General features: G+C 40.5%; 1 protein-coding gene and 1 non-coding gene across 20 annotated transcripts in view; one reads left to right on the top strand and one right to left on the bottom strand.

The window, feature by feature from the left end:
* The window catches only part of ESRRG (estrogen related receptor gamma), a 632,553-nt gene that overhangs the window by 321,842 nt on the left and 288,300 nt on the right, over nucleotides 1-22,411 (bottom strand). The gene's annotated exons all lie outside the window — the stretch shown is intronic.
* LOC112864855 (U6 spliceosomal RNA) lies at nucleotides 5,259-5,360 on the top strand. The gene has a single exon (XR_003224014.1). It is a non-coding gene; the product is annotated as a U6 spliceosomal RNA (small nuclear RNA).

Below are 22,411 nucleotides of genomic sequence, written 5' to 3'. Positions count from 1 at the left end.
GAAATAATAGAATATTCATCCCTCTAATCCATATGCAATTCTTTAGGGCTTTTTTTTTTTTTAACAATGCATATGAGGTCTGACTGTATTCAGGATTTAAATAAGTTGTCTCTCTCCTTCCTGCTCCTCTCTATTTTTATGTAAAAAAAATGTATATACAGTTATCATTTCTGCACTGCTACACCAACAGAAGACAAGGTTAGCACATTTCCTCACACCTCAAATGAAACAATAGCATTTTAAACAACAAAAGTGTTTAAAAAAATACCATTTACTCATCCCACTAAAGCCTCCTGAAACAGCTTCTTGGGAAAAAGGAAAGTTGGTGTCATTCATGGGTGGGGGTGGGGGAGAGAAGTGGAGTGGTAGTTTTATCCTCTAATTACCAATTAATGCATTGATATAATATTACATTTAAATATTGACAAAAAGTGCTAAAGGTGTCATCTGTGAAACCTTTGCTCATCTTTGCTCATTCACCTTCTCTTGCAGAGAGATGAGACGGTCTACTGGGCACTAATAAATATTGTGACAAGGAACAGAAAATTACAGAGGCATAAGCCTCCATCAGCTGGCCTGGCTTGAGCACTTCTAGGAGAGCACTTGGAATTCTGGGAGAGGAAAGGACACTGGACATTACATGCCCAGCAGTCTCAGTTCCATGGTCAGAGACTTAGCCTGTGTTCTAATGCTGCATGTTGACAGCGGTCATCCTGCAGGAGGTATGGTGTTTTTAAATGACCTTCTTTTGATTTCTTTGTGTATTCTGATTTTTTTTTCTTTAATGAGCACCTACTATCTTATAACAAGGAGAAAAACCAACAAAACAGAAACTCCTTAAAATACTACCTATCTCCTTCTTTAAGACGCTTTCTTCAATTCACCCAAAAGAATGGTCCCTCCTTTCTTTTCTTCTTTTTAAAGATTTTATTCTTAAGTAATCTATACACCTAATATGGGGCTCGAACTCACAACCTCGAGATCAAAAGTTGCATGCTCTTCCCACATGAGCCAGCCAGGCACTCCTGTCCCTCCTTTAAGCTCATGTTGCTAGCAAATCTCTTAGGGCCCATATCATATTCTGCCTCACGGTATGGTCCCCTGCTTTAAAAGTATGACTGTTATAACATTAAGTCCCTTCAGGGCAAAGGCTGGGGCTTCTTTTCCATTATTTTCTCTCTTGCATTACTGATCATGGCCCTTACCACCAAGTGGGTATTTAATAATTTGTTGGTGTTGTTGTTGAATTGACTAAAACTAGTTTTATTAAGTGCTTGTATTTCTGTTATACTCACTGTTTTTCAGCTCACTACTCCAATTAGACAAGTCTGCCAGGTGTAGATGTGGTTAGTGGCCATGCATGACGCGAAACTCAGAGATGCAACACCTTCTAGAAAATAAATTGGAGAGGGACTTGCATGCCCTACCCTCTCAAACACAGAAAAGAAAAGAGAGCACGCAGCTCTGCAGAACAAGGAAAACATTTACAGCATGTGGAGCAGAAACAAACAGTAAGATGTTGGAAACAAAAGGTCCCATTTTCACTGAGCCATAGAAAAATGTATGGGACATGACGGGGCTACACAGGCGAGAGAAGAAAAGAATTCTTCATTCCACCTAAGAAAGAGGAACAGGAATTTCTTTTGGGGAAGAGAAGCAGCTGAACCCAAATGTAATAAATATAAAAGCATAGCCTGGTAAAATTTTAAATGAGAAGGGAAGCCTGAAGGAAATTCTCACATTCCAGACCACAGCTCTTAAAATCCTTTGCCAACCCCTCTTTGCCATTTGCCTGGCAGTAACTTGTCACCATTTCTCTCTCGCTCTCACAATACACCCCAGAGTCCAGATAAACTGAGAATCCAACCAATTTTAATCCAATTCCTTCCTGAAGTTTTCTAGCTTTTTCCTTCATTCCTCTTGAAAGATATTAGGACACTTGAGGGCAAAGATATTCAAAATATGGAGGATGAATGCAAGAGGAAAAGAGAAGAAGGAACATATTAAATCTGATGTCAACTGCAGGAAAAACCAAACCTACGTCTTCTTATTCCCTCTCTGTCTTTTGTGAGAGCAAACTGCCTTCAATTCTAATTATGACATGATGATCCTATGTACGACATATCATCTTTTTTTTTTTTTTTTCTGTTCAAGTTCCCATGCCAGTAAGCCTTTCGACTCTAGGCAAACATTCAAGAATTCAGGAGTGTTCTCCAGTTCTTGTGTGAACCAAAATGTGTCAGCCCACAGCAGGTGTTTCCGTTGCTCTGAGATTCTCTGCCGAGTACATCCAGCATTTGGCCAAAGTTTCTCACAGACAATACTTTGGGCTTTGCTATTAGCCACCCAGACTTGCTAGGGTTAATAAATTACCTGATACTTCTAACTGGTGACAACAGGTCAAGGTGTCACGTGTGAGGGGGCAGAGAAAGTGGTAAGATTTTGCTAATTTAAAATTCTATGCCATGAATTTCTGTGCATGAAAGCCTTCTTCCCTTTCCCATAGAAGTATTCCATTCCTTGTCTACCTGCTCTCTCTTCAGGATTTCACGAACTTTGCTTTCCCTATCTTTGTGGGCTGCTAGTATCTGATCAGAGGTGGGTTTTGGGGGAAAATATTTCTATAACATGAATAAACATTATGCTTTCAAGAATAAAGTTTTTTTTTTTTTTAATATTTATTTTTGCGAGAGAGAAAGCACATGAGCGGGAGAGGGACAGACAGAAAGAGGAGGCAGAGGATCCCAAGCAGGCTCTGTGCTGACAGCAGAGGGCCTGATGCAAGGATTGAGCCCACGAACAGTGAGATCATCACCTGAGCCCAAGTCAGACGCTTAACCAACTGAGCCACCCGGGCACCCAATAAACAACATTATGTAGTTTTTGGAGCCGGACTTGTTTTTTTAGGTTAAGTTACATGTATGTGAATTCATAAAAATGTCTGAGCTAATGAGGACAGAACAGAGTCAGGCCAACTGTCACAGACAGTTGGAAAGAACCATTTGCAACACTGTTGTCTGCTCCTTTCTCCTGGGACCGATGCATGCTTTAGATTTCCCTTTAGATTTAGATTTCCTTCAGATTTCCCCCTTCTAAACCATACTCTCTTGCTGATGTTGCTATTTAGTAGGAGTTTCAGTTTTCTGGGAAAAGCGCTAAATGTTTTACCCATTCAACTGAACCATTTGAAAATTTGAGGGGTGTGGGGGGTTAATAATGGTCAAGTTTTTAAAATTGCACATGATCCAACCTAATATATTGTGACATTTGACTCTCACAATGAAATCTTGTAGGAGATACTATTATCTCCATTTCACTATTGTTATTTGTATCACGTGACTACTTATGGACAAAAGCTGGGCTATGTGGAAATAGCTGGTGGCCTCCCTGCTCTACAGTCCCTCAGTGGCTCTCCCTCCACCCTATGGCCAAGCAGGATAGGAGTTAGAACGTTGGCACAAATTTGGAAACTCTGGCGTGGTAAGTCACAGGATGTCAGACTGGAATCATTTTACTCTCTCTATAGAGATGGAGATGTATTTTTTTAGAGTTGTTTGAGGCTGACATTATTTGATAGTGAATTTCAACCTATGCCGCTTTTCTAAAACAGAGTTTCCTTATGAAATAATGATACTCTCTGGAAGTCTAAATGGACAAGAAATTACATAAAATAACTAACACTTGGACTAAACCAATTTTTTTTTCAACAAACCCAATTAAAATCACCTCAAGGGTAAAAGAGATGACGAACAACGTAAGGAAAGTTATCACCTGAAGACAAATAATGGTATCAGGGTTGTAACTGCACTCCTTAGCAAAATGCTCACACACATCAACCAACTTAAAGAAAGAAAGATGTACTGAAAGTACTAATTATTTTTTTCCCAGTCCTTCCCTCTTCAACCATTCAAACCCAGTGGCACACAGTTGTTGTTTAACAAAGTGAATTGTGCAGGTGTGTGGAAGGCTTATCTTCAAGTCATCAAGGATTTATGCTACTTCTTAGACTGGGGCTGTTTCTGGGTATCATGGATTATCAGTGTGTTCCTTCATTTGTTTATATAAATGGGCCAATGGCTGTTGAAACACTTCAGAGCACTTAACTAAAGTAAACAAAGCTCGTGAACTTTAAATATCCAACAAGAGGAGCTATTGACAAGTAAGACTTTACTTGGCAAATCTCAATATCATTTGGAACCTTAATACAATCTTCCAGATTGACAAAGAGGGCATACAACTCAGACATGTATCTTAACTAAGGCTCCACATAGAAGGTACTATCTTGATCCGAGACAAGGTTCAAAATATAATGCTTCCACCTAGTTTTGCTTGCTTTCTTTCATTGTTGTTGAGGCTGAAGAGGAGTCTACCCACATTGAGAAGGGAAAGAGGGTCTTCAACTCATATTTTAGTCTTCTAGCTTTTTGATTCCCTCACTCCTTGATTCTTAAACTCAAAGATATTTCCACAGGGAAATCCTGTAATGAGAACCTTAGATTAACAGCAAGATACCTCTATTTCAGTCCCAGTGTTCCCATTATCTGAAAGACTGCGCATAACTCATGAACCCTCCCTGAGAACCACGTCTTTGATCTGTAAAAAGTCGGAATAGGATTGAATGCAAAGACCTCTTTCAATTCTAATAGCCAATTATTCTTATTATTTAATGTATTTACAATGGTAAAATCATCTGATTGATTTATATTGGTAGCTAGAGAAAGAGCTATAGTACTGTGGTCTATAGGGTTCTAGAAGAACACTACCAAATAGTAACAATGGTTTCTTTGTGTTGTTTCTTTTATGTTGAGAAAGAAACTAACAGCATGTCTCTCTGGTGAGTTTTGGAGATGTTAATATCGTGATCCCACTGGAGATGCTGGAGAGTCATTCTTGCTATTTCCCTTTGGAATTCTGTATCTTACTTCAGTTACTTGGATATGGCTTTCTTTGATCTAGTGCCAGGAGGGAAAACACAAAAGAAAACACATCCTTTTTAAGAAATTCAAATCACTTAATCTTATTTCCATTTTCTTTTCCAGGTTGACAAATAAGTTGATTTTCAGCTCTTCCTGAACTTTTAGGTTTTCTAATCCAACCAACTTGCTAATCATCTGGAGTGTTGTAGCCACCACATTTCTGGTGGGAATGCAAGCTTCCTTTATGGGGTTCAAGGCATTAGACTAAAAGAGACTTCTCAGGAAAAATGCAAAACTAGTGGACTAGGATTTCCTAACTTATAGTTTAAAAAGCAGTTGTATGCACTTCAGCAGCACATATACCAAAACTGGAGGATACTGAGAAGATTAGCATGGCCTCTGTGCAAGGATGATGTACGAATTTGTGAAGCGTGCCAGACTTTTGCCTATGGCCCCACCGCCTTCAACATGCCGGGTCTAGTATGATCTGGAAAGTTAAACACGTTGGGGGCCTGGTTAGTACTTTGATGGAAGGCTACCTGTGAACACCTGGGTGCTGGAGGCTTAAAAAAAAAAAAAGTAAAAAGCATTAAAGTAATATTCACAACCTCTGCTACTTATCCACTGCCCTCCATCACAACAAACATGTTAGTTTTGTACACACCCTTCACAGAATGGGGCTGACTGGAGCTCTACAGGACACGGGGATAGCCTCCCAACAGCAAGACATTTCTCCTCTTTATCCCTTTTCTGGACAGAACCAGATGCACACCTAACAGTGCAGCAAAGTCCAGTGAAACTGGGAAGCAATATTCTTTGCCCCATATTCCTCGAGGACTGCCATGTTAGGGAGCAATGCCAAGGTCTTGTCACATGCCTCTCTGTGTTTTAAAGTCCTTTTTCTTCTCTTTTATGTTATTTATTTATTTTTATTTATTTTTTATATATGTAAAAGCATGTATTAGAGAGAGTTTGAACAACTGAATGATAAAATGCAGTCTTAGGCACAGATGCTACAGGGAATAGTGTTTGAAATTCTCCAACATACTAAGTTATAATTGGGTTTTAATGCATAAAATGGCTGAGCAATTTAAATGTTTAGCAAAGAAAACAGTCTTGCCTAGAGTTTATGAAGTGGGAAGCCTATTTCTTATAATGATTAACTGTGAGTCATCATTTCAAACACAAGCATCCACTGGCATCTGCCCCAGATAAGGGGTGCTGAAGGCTCACAACGATTTACCAAACTATAGTCTTATGATGATGGATAGTAGCACATTTTTGCCTGTGAAATGAAGACGGTAAGTAACAAACCACGAAGCATGCTGACTTTACAGTCTACCTGCCCCAACTTACTAAATGAAGAATAAGGTTTTGAAAGCATATATCCAGGGCACCTGGGTGCCTCAGTTGGTTAAGCATCTGACTTCGGTTCAGGTCATAATCTCGAGGTCAGTGGGTTCGAGCCCCGCATCAGGCTCTGTGTTGACAGCTCAGATCCTGGAGCCTGCTTCAGATTCTGTGTCTTGTTCTCTGTGCCTGCCCTCCCCCAACCCCCAACCTCTCTCTCTTAAAAATAATAATAAAAAAAAAAACATTAAAAAAATAAAATATATTCAATGTCTGTTTGCATGTGGCCGTGCTTGAAGACAGAGATTGTACTAAGATTAGGCAATCAAAAGCCTACAGAATTTTTCACAGTGGCCTGGAGGTCTATCCTTGATAACTTGATCCATTTGACTGCTTCTTATAAAAGCCTGACTTTATCATCATGTCTTGGACCCACACCATGAAAATCACGATAGCAATCATGATAGGCCCTCTTCCCTAACACATGACAAGGTACGCAGAAAGTGTGGGCAAAGTTACCCCTACACGTCAGTTCCAAAAGCTCTGGGCCTAGAGACAAGTCCTTCTTGTGCCATCTTCCTGCCCAGTAAGGCAAGGTTTGAATGGAGAAATCCTTGGCATGAGCCTCGGAAGAAGAGTATGTGGGAACGAGCTCCACCCCTACTGGTTATAAATCTGAATACTGCTTAGACGTTCCCCTTGAAAAAAGAAAATAGTAAAACATGGGAATTAATACTCATGCTGAGTGTCCAATAGGGTAATGCAAAGACATAGTGTGAGGAGCTTTGCAAATGCAATGTGTTATCATAAGGGAAATGAGGCCTCCAAATTTGCTAGCAACATTTCAGAGACTGGAAGAAGGAACAGATAGCCTGAAAATCAGGGATGGTGGATTCCAAGTTATATTTAACGCAAGACAAATAAGCTGATAAAGAGTGAGACAAGATGAGACAAGTCAGTTTGGTTCCCATTGATGCTGGAAGTACACAGTCAGTAGAGCTAAGCATCTTTGGGTTCAATCCAGTCTCTGCAACCAAATAGCATGTGACCTCAGTGAGGTTGCCTATACTCTAGGAAGCTTCTTATTTTTTAATGTTTATTTATTCATTTTTAAGAGACAGAGAGAGACAGTACACAAGCAGGGAAGGAGCAGAAAGAGAAGGAGACACAGAATCGGAAGCAGGCTCCAGGTGTCAAGCTGTCAGCACAGAGCCCGATGCAAGGCTTGAACCCACCAACTGTAAGACTATGACCTGAGTCGAAGTCGGATGCTCAACCGACTGAGCCACACAGGCACCCCTAGGAAGCTTTTTCAATAGAGAAAGACTTAACGTAATAGATCTCCTTGGCACCAGCATCCTACCAAGGACCCTCTGGAAACATAATGATACAGTATCTTCAGGCCAACACTGAAAGTATAGTCTTATGCAGATGGGTCTCCCATTATCAACTACAAGTCCCAGACTCAAATAGAATCCATTAGCTCTTCTGTGGCAAGTCTTTCCCAACCAATGAAGCCAACCTCTTGTCTGAGTTGAAGAGTTGATCAATGTTGATTCTGTAGCATCTAGTCAGGAGCATACACTCCCACTCAAGTTTCTTATATTTTCCTCATTAACAAAACTAGGGGAACGGCAAGATGAACCTAAATACTCTTACATGTTGACACATAAGGCGATGGAAGGTAGAGTTACTTTGAATTTAAGCTGAGTTTTAATGATAAAGTGCTCAAGTCACCATGATCTAAGCAAATGTTTAAGGAAAAAACAAACACGTGCATAGAGACAGACAGACGGTGTGCAATCAGTGAGTCAACACACAATGGCTAAAAGTACAATCTAATACAACACATTTATCTGGATTTGTAAACAAATAGTACACCGAACTGTAGTATCAGAATCAAATGCATGGTGTGGAATAACACATGCTGGCACACCTACTGACCTTGAGTGTTCAGTCCTAGCTGTGTGATCTGTGCTTGCCGGCTATATCGAGCCCAATTTACCACCTGGCTCAGAAGTCAAGACAGGAGATAAGTAGAGGTTAGTGATAATACTGCTATTAGAGTATTAGAATATTATTGGATATCATGTGAAAATTGTTTTAGAAACGTTTCTCAATTTCATTTCATCTTTATACTATTAAGGTGGGTATTATTGATCCCATTTTACAGATAAGAAAACTGAGGGTAAGGGACCAAACGCTTCTGAATCCATAGGTCTAGCTCTTAATTTTACGGCCTACTGCATAAATTCCAATTTCAGGTTGGATCCCAGAGTCTTTAGTATAACGACCCCATTACTGCTTCCGGTCCTTAGGTCAGAAAGGAACTTAAAATTATTCCTTTGTATTTTTCCATAGTTTCATTCTAGAAGGGCTTGGAGAGGTCTGCAATGATCAACTGACCAAGTAACCATTGCTCAGTAACCTTCAGTATCTACAACTGGGGCAGAATTTTCATGAGAGCATTTTAGTTCTTTTCTCCTTCCCAGCTATATCAGAAGGAGAGTGACCCTCACTGCCTGTCACAGACTTTGACATTGGAGTATTGATTGCTTCAAAATGGAAAGAAAAATAGAGCTCAGATTTACAGGTTACAACCATAAAAAACCTTAGAAGAATTATTTATACCAAACGATAACAGTGTAAAATTCTGTATATAAAGGAATTATGGTCTTTTTCATTTTCTTCTTTAGGTTGGCCTGTATTCTCAAAATATTTTACAGTAGATATACATTATCTCGTTACTGGAAAAGTTACATTAAAAATAACATGGTGATGTACTGGTCTGATGATTTTATTTAAAAAGCTGTCTCTAAAATACTCTTTCTTATTGTACTAAGACAGTCACCTTATTCTGTTCTGTTTTTTTAAACTTATTAAAATGATTTCTGGTTTCTCTTTTGATTTCTATCATTTGATAGTAACTGTGGGAAATGCTGTGATAAAACTCCTAGCTCTGACCCTCACTAACTGCACAATATGGAGTAATTTAACCTCCCCATTTCCTCACCTATAAAGCAGGAATAATACTATTTCCTTGTGGTGAGGTGAAGTTTCTTAAAATTCTCTAACCCTCCATAATTTTTCTTCCCTCTTGTTTAATATAGAACTTATTTATATAAGCCATTTGACCACTTAGCCTTTCTTAAATTGACTTTTTGTCAATACTGTTGCAACAATTGGTCAAATGAATAACTGAATAAAAGGGGATACAACTGTGTCTACAGTGTCAGGTTGGATGTATGGAGAATATGAATAGTAAATCAGACCTGGTCACTCACAATCAAGTAGGACCAAATAGATCCATATAAATAAGCACAATACAAGTCAAATGCTAAGGGAAATTGGGGAAGGGGAAGGCTAATTCCAAACAGAACCAGAAGCAAGAAAGACTTCACCTATAAGGTGGCACTGAAGAAGGGTCTTGAAAGATGGACAATATTTCATAGGCTGAAAACTGGGGACATGATCAAAAAAAAAAAAACATGAACTTTGGAATTCTCTTTACATTCCTAGCCCCTACTATTGTGCTTACACGAATCATTTTCCACTGTTTTGTTGCTCATTATTCTCTGCTTAAACCTTAAGTCTTTGTTGGTTGAAATTAGCAATGATGGGACATCTCTCAGGCCCAAGAAAGAATCAGAGTTTGAATTTTTGGGCTATTTCCCAAAGGAATGAGAGTTGGTCTGTAGCTGGGATGCTTATAGCCCTCTTGGCTATGAAAGAAAAGCATTCTTTGATTCTTGACAATAGTTCTATTACAAAGCCAAATTTTTATCTATATTCTGCAAATTTAAGGATAGAAAGCAAGTTGCGGTTTTGTTTGGTTGATTTGGGCTTAAAACTCTGAAAACAGCTTAATGTAAGGATGTTTTCACCTGTTTTCTGTTTGATTGGTTGGGTTTTTCTGCAAAGTGCATCTCTCCCAGAAAAAAAGGTATGCAGTGGCCAACGGGGGTCATGTTACCTAACCTATGTTTTCACATCTGTCACGTGGGGATGCTTATAGTACCTACACAGAGGACTATTAAAGTACATAGCAAGAATAAATGCTTTATAAATGTTGAAGACACATACCCTCTCAACAAAATTATCTATTTATTTTCGGGGGTGGAGGAGGTACACATGCACACATGCGCGCACACACACACACACACACACACACACCCCAAACTCCCTAATGTTTTAGGGATTGCTTGTTGTCTCTACGTGTATCAGCATTTGCATTTTCTACTAGTAGAAAACCTAGGCACAGGGCATTAACCCCAAATGGAAAACTGGTCATAAAGAAATTAATTTTTTTCATGTCTAATTAACAGGTGAAACCAAAGGCTGTATTTCAGTGGCCAGTGATGTTGCTACTGCGTTTTCAGTGATGCTGGAATAGGTAGGTAAAGAATGCTGTTCTCTCACTAGTGGTACACTGTTTATCCTTACTCTTATTAACCCATCGTCTTTGTCTACCCTGTTTTTATGACAGCCGATCGTGGTATACATACCACTCTGTGAACATTTGTCATCTCCTGATATGCCCTGGTTAGGGATATAAACGCAGCATTAAGAATCATCCTATGTAATAGGCACACAGAAAAGGGGCTCAAGTCCTTGATAAAGAGAGGAAAACCAATGGAATAGAGATATATTAAATGACACTTAGTAGAAGACGAAGCTGTCTCAGTAAATATGAATCACATTGACAGAATGGCCATAGAGTTCACTATACCATCAACAGACTTTATGGTATTAACCTGTGAAGTTTATTCTTTCTCTGATACCATAACCATTACTTGAAGAACCATTACTTGAAGCCAGACTTCCTGCCACACCAGAGCATGGCCGTGAACACAGGTGCACATACAGGGAGAAATTTCCAAGGACAGGAGGGGTTGGGCTGGGGTTGGTCATCACCATCACCATCATCATCATCGTCACCATCATCACTGGGCCATTCATTCACTGACCACTAGCCAAACACTGCTAAATTCTTTCAGAGACGCTTTCATTTAATTCTCTCCAACTACACTATTCCCATTTTACTGATGAGGAAAACGAGGCATAGCAAGGTTAAGGGATGAGTTGAAGAAGCTATAGCTAATAAGTGAGAAAGTCAGGATTTGAACACACTCCAAAAAGCCTCGTTCTTAACCATCCTACTTCACTGCCTTCTCACCTTTTAGGGGATTTACAGGACTAAGCAGTGACTAAAATCTCAGCAAACTCAATAACACAAAAAACGTGGTATCCGCAAAGGCCTGAGAAAAGGCCATGCTTCAAATGAAAGCATCGGGGCACAGACAGAAAACACACACACATACACTCAGGGATTTTATTAGCATTTTCTCCCTGCTGAAACTTTTAATGCGGCACTACAATGTATTCATTGCAAGGTGCCATTAGGGCCGGGCTCACTTCAAGTGTTACCAATTCATGAGCACATTAATAACATAGTTAATATGAAGTGTTTAGAGCCTCCACATCGGTGACAAATACGACGCAGCCAAATATCCTGACCACTGAGGCCACGGAGGAACAATTTGGTAGATTTCATCAACAGTTCTAATTATGTTCCTGTCAAGTCGAGAACGAAGTAATCCATAACTGGGGGGTGCTGGAAGACAGTGGCACAGAAGAGTAATTTATGCCCCAGACACAGGGTCCTTTTTGTAGTTAGTGTGCACAACGCTTGACTAACAAGTGGGTTCAAAAAGGAATGTATTAGGGAAAACACAGCCCTCTTGGTTGGAGAGCCTTGTCAGGTGTAAGCTTATGAGGAGTTATGAGGTAATGACTTCCAGAAGTCTTGTTCATACAAGCATCTGGAGTTCAGGGCCCCCAGCAGCCTCGGAACTGCGGGTTGTAAGATGTAGGGTATCGGCTCCAAGCCTCTCTCGGACTTTTTTTCTACTGCTCCATTTGAGCCGCGCCTCCAGAGAGGATTTGTGGGCAGACTTTTAAGTGTGACAGGAGGGATGCTGAATGGAGTGAGCCAATGAGGAGTCAACTTAGGGAATAGATTTTTTTTAAAAATAACAGTTCAATCCTCAGATAGCATTATCATCGGAGATACGAGGATATTGTTAGCAGCAGGGGTGGGGGGGGGAGAACCCTTTTATGAAGCTATAAATAATGTGCTAATGGGATGTGCAAAGGAATTGTTAGGAACAGTAAACTGAAATGTCACAATACCCCTGCACCGCTCCTACCCCCGCAACTGAACTATGGGACAGACAATTAGAAAAGAGTGGGGGCAAGACAAGAAAGCGGGGGGAGGGAGGGCATCATGCAGTTTTGAGTGATTTTCCACTGCCATCTACATTGGAACGCAGCTCCTGTTCTCTCCAACAGGGTAGTTTCACACACGGCGCTCTTATTAAATATTTCAAAGAGGGGAGGGGAAGGAGGAGGAAGAGTTATGTGTCTGCTGCTTTTTTTTTTTTTTCTTTTTTAAGAGTTAAGGCTGGTAATGTTAGCAGGCGCTTGGTTATTATTACCGATCAGTTGTTAATTAAAATAAAATGAAGCTTTTTAAACTTCAACACCGTATTGCAAATTATGCAAAAGACACAACGGATTGCATTATTAGCAAAAATTACATTTAAAAATAGCTCCACACAAAGAACTAAAATTATCTAATCTAAACTTGCTTTTACCAAATGAAGCCTGAGGAGACAGAGCTCTGGGGAAAACAAGGGTTTTTCTGTCCCTCATTCAACAAAGAGAGAGACAGAGAGACAGAGACAAAGGGAGAATAAAGTGAGTAAATTTTATTACTAAATATTGATAGAAATAAATACGTTTGAAATTACCAAAGATCAACTATTAGATAATGAAGCTATTAGGTCATTCTCACCCACTACAACATGATACACATTTGGACAAAGTGCGTTCTTAATCATCTACAAATAATTTTCCAAGCAATGGGTTGAAGGTAACCAGGCCTCATTATTATTAATAAGGCTTTCTTGGGTCTTTAAATGTAAGGCTTGGTCAGAGATGGGGTAGAAATAAGCCCCCAAAATGGTAAAGATACTTGTCATATATAGATATATGTCTGTGTGTGTGTGTGTGTGTGTGTGTGTGCGCGCGCACGTGTGTATTTATCCTTTTTACACATTTTTTTAAAGTTAGAAGATTATTATCCATTGTTCTTTTACCCAAGTTGTTTCTTTTGCCTGGGTGGATACCTGAGAGTTGCCTGTGTCTGCAAATGAATTTTCATGTTTTATTTTGCTATACAGAGACTTCCAGGTGCCCATAGGTCCCTTTGGGCTCTCTCAGGCTGTACAAGCGGTAATATACTAATGCAAAAGAAGACAGTGCAATCGTCTCTGCAAGCAAGCACTGCAAAATCGCTCAGTTACTATCATTGTGTGTTTAGTATTATCTGGATTAATTTGTTTCCTTTACCCCTCCCTCCCATTTTTAAAGCCACCACCATCTCTCAAGAATGGCACCCACTTTACATTTTAGCAAAGGGAAAACATTAGATGGACAAAAAGACAATTATGATATAGATTTTGGGGGATGCCTTCTTGCTCAACATGGACTGAAGCTCCCAAGCTGAATGGAAAGTTCCTTTTAACTATGAGCTTTGGCCAGGTTCCTCCGGCAGGTGGAGAATATAAACATTATTCTCCTAATCCATGAAGAGAGAAACAAGTTACCTACTGAAATGTCATCCTGCTGCAGGATCATACATATGACCCTTTCAATAGACAGTCGGGGCCTCAGAGCATCTTATATGTAGAAACTCTGGAAGTAACAACTGCCAGCTACTTTTGTAAAATGACCATATTAGCTAATGAGTAACCCGACTAACCTGACAGAAAACCCAGAGTCTGGCAGAAGACGAAGCTCTCTCATTTCGTTATATCCTTTTTAAAACTTCCTTCACCATCAGCTTCACTTTTTCATTTAATTTCACCTTTTTTCCTGTAGGTTGTCAACCAAGATTTAGCAGAGCAACTGAACAAAGGAATAGAACTGAGCCACTGAAAGGTAATGACTACGGTAAAACTCACACTATACTAGGGACCCTGTGTTCACGATTCTCCACCGTTTTGCTCTGAAGCCCCAGAACTGATCAGCCCAAACCTCCTCACTCATCTCATGGAATGCCTTGTATATAGTAAGTGCTCAAAAAGCTACCCATGGAGGCGGCTGGGTGGCATGGTCCGTTCAAGTCCAGCACTTAATTTCAGCTCAGGTCATGATTTCATGGTCCATTGAGCCCCACATCAGGCTCTGTGCTGTCAGCAGAGCCTGCTTGGGATTCTCTCTCCCCCTCTCTTTCTGCCCCTCCCCTGCTCTCTCTCTCTCTCTCAAAATAAATAAATAATTTTTTCTCTCTCAAAATAAATAATAAATTACTGTGCATTGACCTTTCGCAAGGAAAATTGGATGCTTTATCCAAAGAACAAAAAAAGCTGCATTTCAAATTTTATAAAAATATTACTCAATCACAGAGTATTTTGAAAATGTGTAATTCAGAGATCATAGAGCAGGTGAGGAAAGCCAGTTGGTCACAAAAATTCAATGACAGGATCCATAGCATTTGAAAACCAGTTCCAAGGCTGCTGGTATGATTACCACCCTAGACTATTTTGTTTTAATAACAATTATAAGAGAGTCTGTTTGTAGATCTGCAGGCTTTATTGTATGTTGACACTTTACTACTTGTAGGTAATTTGGTCATTCTTCAAAATCTGGACTTATCACTTCTGTGAAAAATTTGACACATAAAACTGGCCAATTAATACCTTCCTTTGCTGTTCTTTTTTTTTTTTTTACTCCTCTTTAAAGGAATAGTCAGTAGATACTGCTTAAGGCTAAATTTAGGGGAGAGAAAGATAATCTGTCTAAATCAAGGTGGCTAATCCAATTACCAATTTCACTCAGTAGAGTTGCCCTCGGGCTGCTATATATCATCATCGTTCATGTAAAAAGTGTTCTTGAGACACTTTTCTGGAGAAAACCTGCCAGCATTGTGCTACCCACTCATAGCTCTATACAACAAGCGAGTGTCATGAACATAACAGTATGAGGAGTGCATATGCTGAGGCTGGCTTGGGAAGAGCCCCAAATGTCATGTTATGGAGTTATTCTCTATGCAATAGAAGGAATGGGGCACTGAATGTCAAAGCTGAGAGGAGACCAAGAGCTTCCAGCTCCTCATTCGTAGAATGAACAAACGAGGCAGCAAGGTCCTACGAACAGTACCGCAATGAGGACGAAATGAAATATTGCACAGTGCATGCATTTTGCAAGCTGTAAAACTAGATGAGGAGGAGAGACAGACTGGATGACGCGGGAGGTTTTATTCACTGTGGATGTTGGAATAAAGCATGAACCATTAACAAAATCAGATGGTCAGGAAGGGATACCTTGGAAGGAAGAGAAGAAAAACTGCCTGAAAAATGGGTATGTGGGGCTTCAGGCAGCACACCCAAGTGGCTCTGGCCAGCATTTGGAAGGGTTCCTGGACATTAGAAGACACTTTGAAACCGGAATGTACAAATAGGTATTACATGTACGGATGTAAGCTTTGGAGCCCGACTTGTGCAACAATGATAATGACAGATGCTGGCAGGTGGGTAGCAATGGAGACAAAATGTCATCTAAAAAACACGGAGAAATTCAGGCACGCACAGGATCATGTAAGCTGAGGAACAAGAAAGTGTTAAATACAAGGAAGTGCCATTAAATACAGCAGAGTGTTCAACAATAGGGGGACTCAGACAACATCAATGGATTCCACGATTGGAAGGTCACCGGAGACCCACAGAGGCAGCAGTGAAGGACAGTGATGAGGCAGCCTGAAATCACAAGCAGGTTGTGACAATTTGGTGGAGACCAGTCCATAAAACATTTTTATGGCAAAATTGATAGTGAAGGAAGTGAGAAAAGCAAGGCGACTATTGGAGCAGTTATCAAGAGTGGGAAGCGTTTTTGTTTGTTTTGCTTTTTTTCTTTTTCCTAAGGTAGAAAAGTGGTCACTGGAATTAGGGGAATTCAGCATGTTGAGGACCAACTGATAAAGTTAAACCTCACAGAACCCAGGCAGGATTGGGATTAGCTTTGGCAGGGAGGCGTGTTTCAACAGAGATGGAGAGGAGAGAAGATGTCACAAGTTCTATTGAACTTGACAATGGAAAAAAGTGGCAAGATGAAGTGCATGATAATGTCCAATCCTTTAAAAGAATTACAAAGTACCAGTAACAGGAGTCACGTGAACTAGGAAAACACAGCTGAAAACAATATATGGCTATAATATTTATATTCCAACATTTCATGAGGGAATTTAAAGTAATTCTTTGATGTTTTGCAAACAAAATAACTGTTTAAATCATGAAGTTTCTACTTTTTTTTTTAATAGAGAACTTTTAAAAGGGGTGCCTGGGTGGCTCAGTCGGTTAAGCGTCTGAGTTCGGCTCAGATCACGATCTCACAGTCCGTGAGTTGGAGCCCCGCGTTGGGCTCTGTGTTGACAGCTTGGAGCCTGGAGCCTGCTTCAGATTCTGTGTCTCCCTCTCTCTCTGCCCCTCCCCACTCACACTCTGTCTCTCTGCCTCTCTCTCAAAAATAAACATTAAAAAATGTTTTAATTAAAAAAATGTTTATTTATTTATTTGCAGGGGGAGGGGCAGAGAGAAAGGGAGAGAGAGAGAGTATCCCAAGCAGGCTCTGCACTGTCAGCGCGGAGCCCCACGCAGGGCCTGAACCCACCAACCGCGTGATCATGACTTGAGCTGAAATCCAGAGTGGGCCCTTAACCAACTGAGCCAACCAGGTGCCCCTCTACATTTTTAATCCTGTTGCTCCAGAATCATGTGGACTTAGCTTAACAGACTCATGCTACCTCAAACAGAATATATATCATATAATTGTATATGTGTATGTATATTATATATTACATATGTGTATAATATGTATATATATAATATATATACACACATATATACATGCTGAATTAGAAATTTACTTCCCAAACAGATGTAATATTTGGGGCACTCTAGATCTTGCCTATGCAGGGTGAGAGAAGCAGCCAGTGATGCTATTTTAAGAAAAATTGGAACAGTTAATAAAAAAATAAATTTTTATCGCTGGACTGATTTTCAATACTAACAAAAATAATGAAAGTAACCGGCAAGTTTTATACAGCATGAAGCCCCCACCTCAGCCCTATGAATAGCAAATCACTTTAGAGACCAACAACTTTCTTCTCCTCTACTGTCCTTTATGGGGGTTATACCTTTAAGCTTCACACGGCAAGAGTCCATTCTGTTGGTCTCCAACGAGGAAACTTGAGGACAGAATAAAATACAATAAGAAAATTAAGTTCCTTTCTCACAAGTGAGTTAAAACCCATTAGCAGTAAGTCATTGAATTTAACTGCACATCTCTTGTCATTTTGTTTTATTTTTTTTACTGTTTTTATTTCTACAATCATAGGCCTAGCAAGACCGTAATCTCCTGGCGGGAGCCTGGCACCGGCACAATGGGATGACCAGCGAGGCAGCGGGAAAACAGGCGCTCTCTCTCCTCTTCTCTCTCTGTTGTATAAAAGGAGCTTGGCATGAATGAGTTTTACAACAGCCACCAACCACTTCTTCGTTTTTTCTGAGCAATCATCGATATCAGCACCAAGTGGTGTGGTGGCTCCACAGCACATTGTGGCAACAGAGCGAGCCCAGCATGCAAACGTTTTGGCTAATTTAGAATCCTTGTGCAGCCGAATCAAACATGACAAGACGATGGCAAAAAGAGAGGCTATTATACCAAATGAGAGCGGGTGGACGGCTGAAATTGGTTTGAGTGGCAGAGACAAAAGAGGGGAAAGGAAGAGAAATAACTGAGAATGATAATCCCAGATAACACAGGCTGCCAGATATACAGATATACCCATGCAAAGACACACACACACACACACACACACACACACACACACTCACTCACTCACTCACAGAAGACAAGGCAAATGCTTCCAAGCTTTAGTCCTGGGCAGATCGGGCATAAGAACACCTTCGTAACAAGAAGGAAAACCAAATAAACTACCATATGATAAAGCATTGGTCCACTTACAGGTAAAAATATATTTAACTTTAAAAAAAGTAAAGCTTTCCACAGAAATATCCAATTTTTTAGAATACTAATACTGCCATTTCCTACTTGAAGCAATGTGGGGATACCGAACTGTCATTTCTAGGAGAAGTGGGGAGTCACTGATTTAGGACTGGCAAATCCGAAGATAAGCCAGTGGGTTTGTGCCCAGAGCCTAAAGGTTTCCTCAAGTCATCAAGAGAATTTGAGGGGAACCACTGCAAGATGGTGGTGTAGCAAGACCCTTAATTTACCTCTTCCCGCAGACACACCACATCTACAGCTCCATGTGGAGTAAGTCCACTGAAAAAGATCTGAAAACTACGCAAACTACGCGAACTACTTCTCCACAGCAAAGACAAGAAGACCACGTGTAGGGGCGCCTGGGTGGCTCAGTCAGTTAAGTGTCTGACTTCAGTTCAGGTCATGATCTCACGATTCGTGGGTTCAAGCCCTGCATTGGGTTCTGTGCTGTCAGCACAGAGCCTGCTTTGGATCCTCTGTTCCCTTTCTCTGTCAGCCCCTCTCCCCACTCGTACTCTACCTCAACCATAAATAAATATTTTTAAAAAAGACCACATCTAGATGGGCAGGGGAGGCAGAGACATGGTCTCATCAAAACCCCACAGTGGATGCACAGTAGGGAGGGATCTCACCAGTGTGGTGCTTCTCCCAGAGAAGGGGGGGGTTGGTGTCCTAGAAAAGGTACCCCAGTCTCTTGGGTCTGCATCAGAGAGGTGCCCCAAAACATCTGGCTTAGAAAACCAACAGGACTGATGTCTGAGGGACCCAAAGTACTATAGGAAACTGAAATTTCCCTTTTAAAGGGTTCATGTGCAGTCTCACCCAACCCAAGATCCAGGAAAAAAAAAAAAACCCAAAAAACAAAAAAACAAACCAGCAGTTTGAAAGTGCCTAGAGCATATGGGAAGGAGGCTCATTTGTTGATCGAAAAGCACCTGCTGGAGGGAAAGGGAATAGTTGAAACACTCCCCCGAGATGGAGGTGCTAAGGAATAGCATTTTTGCACACTCCATCTACCCAGCTAGCACAGGTGGCTGGGCTTAGAGGCAGCACCCTCCCGTGGCCCAGGTAAGATAGTGGGGGTGAGCACTCCTGGCATTATCCCACTGCCTTGCTGAAACCAGAGACCGTGGGTGGCTGTAGCACTCCCCTGCTTCCTGGCTAGGGCAGGCAAGCACAAAGAGTCATAGCATTCTCCCCCTCTCTGCCTGGGGCTGGGGAGTGTAAACACCTTCTCCCACTCTCAGCCTAAAGCCAGCCCAATTGCACAGACAAGGCATTCTCCTGCTGTATTCCTGAAACTTGCAGGTGCACACAGTCAGGACATTTTGCTGTTGCCTCTCTGATGCTGGGAAGTGTGCTTCACGCCCTACAATTTCCAGCCGACCTGCTAAAGTCAGTGGACACATGCAGGCACACAAAGGACAGCCCTTGATCACCTGGCTCTGGTGGCCAAGATGGCTGGCATTCCTGCACTCCATGGGAATGTAACAATCAGAAAGACAGTTCTCTGCAGGTCGCCACCCCCAGGGCATCACAAAGACAGCAGATTGAAATGGAACCCTGGTTTCCTGTGACAAAGACCTATTTACTTAGACTGGAACTTTAGCCTGAAGGACAGGCGTCAGTTTTTCCACACATCTAGAGGCTAAGGAGATGCTCTTAGTAAATGAAGGCAGGGAGATGCTATCTTTGTGCATACCTTTGGCCTCATTACAGCTGGACAAGACCTTCAGAAATGGGCCAAAGGGACACCCTCAGATCACCTGGTCTGGAGGCCAGCATGGATTAAGATTAAAGCTCCACAGGACAGCATTTATTTGCATTCTTTAAAAGATGCTACCTGAGGGTCTGGCTTCCAATCAGCTTGAAACTCGGTGCTAAATGAAACTACCCCTCCAACCCACACTTGGAGCAATGACATGTCTTGACACATCTTCAGCAACAAAGACATATCAAGAAAAAATCAGCTGGTTAAGACAATCACAAAGGTTTGAGAGACAACAAAGAGCTAGGACAAGGTTAAACAAGAAGCTTCATCACCTACACAAGGCCATTCACTCATTTATGACTGAGAGAAGAAGCTGCTTCCTCTAATACATAGAAACAAACACAGAGAGTTAAACAAAATGAGGAAACAGAGAAATATGTTCCAAGTGAAAAAACAAGACAAAAACCTCAGAAAAAAAGACCTTAACGATACAGTGGTAAGTAACCTACCTGATGAAGAATTCAAAGTTATGGTCATAAAGATGCTCATTGAACTGTGGAAGAGAATGGATGAACACACTGAGAACTTCAACAAAGGGATAGAAACTGTAAGAAAATACCAAATGGAAATTAGAGAGCTAAAAAATATAATAACTGAACTAAAAAATATACTAGAGGGGTTCAACAGCAGACTGGATGAAGTAGAAGAATGAGTCATTGAGCTGGAAGATAAAGGAATGGAACTCACCCAGACAAAGCAAAAAAAAAGAAACAAGAATTTTAAAAAATTCCAACCTCAAGTGGAATTCACATTATAAGGGTGTCAGAAAAAGAAAGAGAGAAAAAAGGCATAAAACTTACTTGAAAAAAAAATGGCCGAAAACTTCCCTAACTTAAGGAAAGAAACAGACTCCAGATCCAGAAATTCCAGACAGTTACAAATAAGGTGAACCCAAAGAGATCCACCTCAGGACACATTATAATTAAAATGTCAAAATTTAAAGATAAAGAGAGAATCTTAAAAGCAGTAAGAGACAAGCAAATTGTTACATACAAGGGACGTCCCATAAAACTATCAGCAGATTTCTCAGCAAAACCTTGACAGCCCAGTGGCATGATACATTCAAAGGGCACCTGGGTGGCTCAGTCAGTTAAGCAGCTGACTTTGGCTCAGGTCATGATCTCACAGTTCACGAGTTCAAGCCCTGCATTGGGCTCTGTGCTGACAGCTCAGAGCCTGGAACCTGCTTCAGATTCCGTGTCTCACTCTCTCACTGCCCCTCCCCTGCTCGCTCACTCTCTCTCTCTCTCTCTCTCTCTCTCTCTCTCCCAAAAATAATAAAAAAATAATACTAAATAAAATAAACATTAAAAAATTTTTTAAAGAAGTGCTGAAAGAAAAAACAATTTCAACGAAAAATACTCTACCCAGGAAGAGTATCATTCAGAATCGAGGGATAGTTTTCCAAACAAGCAAAAGTTAAAGAAGCTAATCACTACTAACCCAGCCCTTAGGAGAAATATTAAGGGGACTTCTTTAAGCTAAAAAGTAATGGCACTAATTAATAACAAGAAAACATAAAAAAATAAAATTCTCACTTTCTGGAAAGGGCCAGTATTTTGTAAAATAGTGGATTAACCTCTTATAAAGCTATTATGAAGGTTTAAAGACAAAGGTAGTCAAATTAACCAAAACTGCAATAATTATTATTTTTAAAATATTTATATATTTTTTAATTTAGAGAAGGAAAGAGAGTACATGAGTGAAGGGGGGTGGGCAGAGAGAGGTGGAGACAGAGGATCTGAAGTGGGCTCTGTGCTGACAACAGAGGACCTGATGCAGGGCTCAAACTCACAAAGTTTGAGATCATGACCTGAGCTGAAGTCAGATGCTTAACTGACTGAGCCACCCAGGTGCCCAAAACTACAATAATGTGATACACTATATTAACAAATTAAAATATAAAAAGCTTATGATCATCTCAATAGATGCTGTAAAAGCATTTGACAAAATTCAATGTCCATTTATGATAAAAATTCTCAACAGGTGCGATTTAGGGAACATACCGCAACATAATAAGGGCCATATACAACATATCATGCTCAATGGTGAAAACTTAAAAGTTTTTCCTCTATGATCAAGAATAAGACAACGATGCCTATATCCCCACTTTTATTCAGTAAAGTATTAGACATCTTAGCCACAACAATCAGGCAAGAAAAATTTTAAAAAGGCACACAAATTGGAAAAGAAGAAGTAAAAATATCACTAGTTTCAGATAACACGATACTACACACAAAATACC

This window comes from Puma concolor, chromosome E4, assembly GCF_028749965.1.
Source record: "Puma concolor isolate L17-30 chromosome E4, mPumCon1.1.hap2, whole genome shotgun sequence".
Classification (NCBI taxonomy): Eukaryota; Metazoa; Chordata; class Mammalia; order Carnivora; family Felidae; genus Puma; species Puma concolor.
Note: the sequence above shows the minus strand (reverse complement) of the source record. Positions and strands in the feature narration are given on the sequence as shown.